Raw genomic sequence first — 1,836 nt, 5'->3', positions numbered from 1 at the left:
GATTTCGCGCTCTTGCTGCCTCTGGTTGCTCCTTTGGATGGGCAGAGCCGGGTCCTGGGGCGGGGGGGGAAGGGGAGCTTTGCGGGGGGACGCAGCGTCTGCCTGGATGCATCCCGGCAGCGCGGGAGGAAACTTTGGGTTTTGAGACGTTTATAAAAAGCAAGTGTTGAGCATTCGGCGCTGAGATTCTGGCACCCAGCTCGCAGCCCAGATGGGGGGAGATGTGTTGTTTTTTAAAAAAAAAAAAAATTAAAAAAAGACGAGAAGGGGAAAAAAAAAGAGCAACTCTAAAATAGCTTTCCTCGGAGGCCGTGCAGGGAGGGGTGTTTTCTGCCTGCCTGGGTGGGAGGAAAAACTGGCAGCGTTATAGCGGGATGCTTGAAGGAGAGGTGGGCAGGGGAGCAGGCAGGACCTGCCCTTGCCCCCCATGGTCCTGGGCATGATCCCAGCCCCTTCCCACCCCGTCGGCTCTTGCGGGATTGAAATGGGAAGGGGAGAGCCCTGGGAGAGACAGACTGGACCCGGCTTGGTGTGGCCAAGGCACGGGGTCACTGTCCCCAACGCCTGAGGGGTTTCTGCAGCCGACAAAATCCGTCTGCTTTGCCTCCGTGGCCGGTACTGTGTGGTCCTTGTGCCACGCATGGGCAGCGGTACAGGCAGGGTGGGCAGGACCCTGCTGCCGGCAAGCTCCCTCATCTCCCCTGCAGGACATCAGGGATGGTGGCCCTGCCTGGAGAGCTTCCAGGCAGGGGAAGGAGCCGTCACTGCCAGGAGGTGCCGCGACACGGCCAGGAGATGCCATGGTGTGGCCGGGATGCACCAGATGAGGTTGCGGTGGGTGATCTGAGGAGGAGCTGAGCACCGAGGTGGGACGACGTGGTCCCAGCCCACCTCATTGCTGCAGAAGGCATCTCACTTCTCCATCCTCCAGCCTGACCCGGGTGCTGCCCAGCCCCCGTGCCCGTACCACATCCCCAGAGGCTCCATGGATGCCTTGGCTCTGGTCCGCGGTGCCGGCGAGAGATGCATTGCACTTCAGGATACCTCTTCTTCTCCCTGGCTTTTTAATGCTCTCTCTTTGGGGGCTGCTTTCTCTGCTCCTCTAATGTGCTTCGATGGAAACCCCTGGAGAGCTGCCGGTACTCTGAGCTTGCCAGCAGCGACACATTAGGATCTGTCATCTGCTGAGCATTACCTGATTTTAAATCTGTCTCTTTGGAGCTACGGAACTGCATAAGAAAATATTAAAGTAAACAATAAGTGGATTTACACAAATGCGACTGATTTCCATATTTTTCATCACTTCATTTTATTACTGGGTTTACCGATATGCTCATTTATTTATAGGGCAATCCAGTATTGATTCATTCCGATGCACTATGCATAAACACATAAAAGAGAGTGATAACAATAGGAATACATTTTCAGTCTTTTAAATACTGCATTTTTTCCAATAGTCTTCATTAGGTCCGCTACGAGAATATGAGCTATGTCCTTCGGGGAGCCCCAGCTAGTCCCTCTGCCCAAGTGGCTCTGGATTTATGGGGGTGTAAGGGAGATCAGGATGTGATTCCCGGCTTGGCGGCAGCTGCTTCCCCGTCTCGGCTGCCTTCCCCCCCCCCGTTTTTTTTTCCCACAGGAGGTCTGGGGGGATTTTATCCCAAAAAGTGGATTCCGCTCCCCTGAGGTCGGTTTCTGGGCTGCTTCAGTGCCAGGCAGTGCGGGGTGGACACCAGAGTGCTGCTGCTTCTCCTGGGGCAAGGCTCCAGGGGCGCTGGGGACTCTCTTTTCCCCTCTTTTTTCCCCTCTTTTCCCCCCTCTTCCCCCCCTTCTCTC

General features: G+C 55.6%; 1 protein-coding gene across 1 annotated transcript in view; it reads left to right on the top strand.

Annotated features, from left to right (window-relative positions):
- Window positions 1-1,836, top strand: part of CUX2 (cut like homeobox 2) — a 35,298-nt gene that overhangs the window by 4,908 nt on the left and 28,554 nt on the right.

Source organism: Aptenodytes forsteri, unplaced genomic scaffold, assembly GCF_000699145.1.
Source record: "Aptenodytes forsteri isolate BGI_AS27 unplaced genomic scaffold, ASM69914v1 Scaffold118, whole genome shotgun sequence".
In the NCBI taxonomy this organism is placed as follows: domain Eukaryota; kingdom Metazoa; phylum Chordata; class Aves; order Sphenisciformes; family Spheniscidae; genus Aptenodytes; species Aptenodytes forsteri.
Note: the sequence above shows the minus strand (reverse complement) of the source record. Positions and strands in the feature narration are given on the sequence as shown.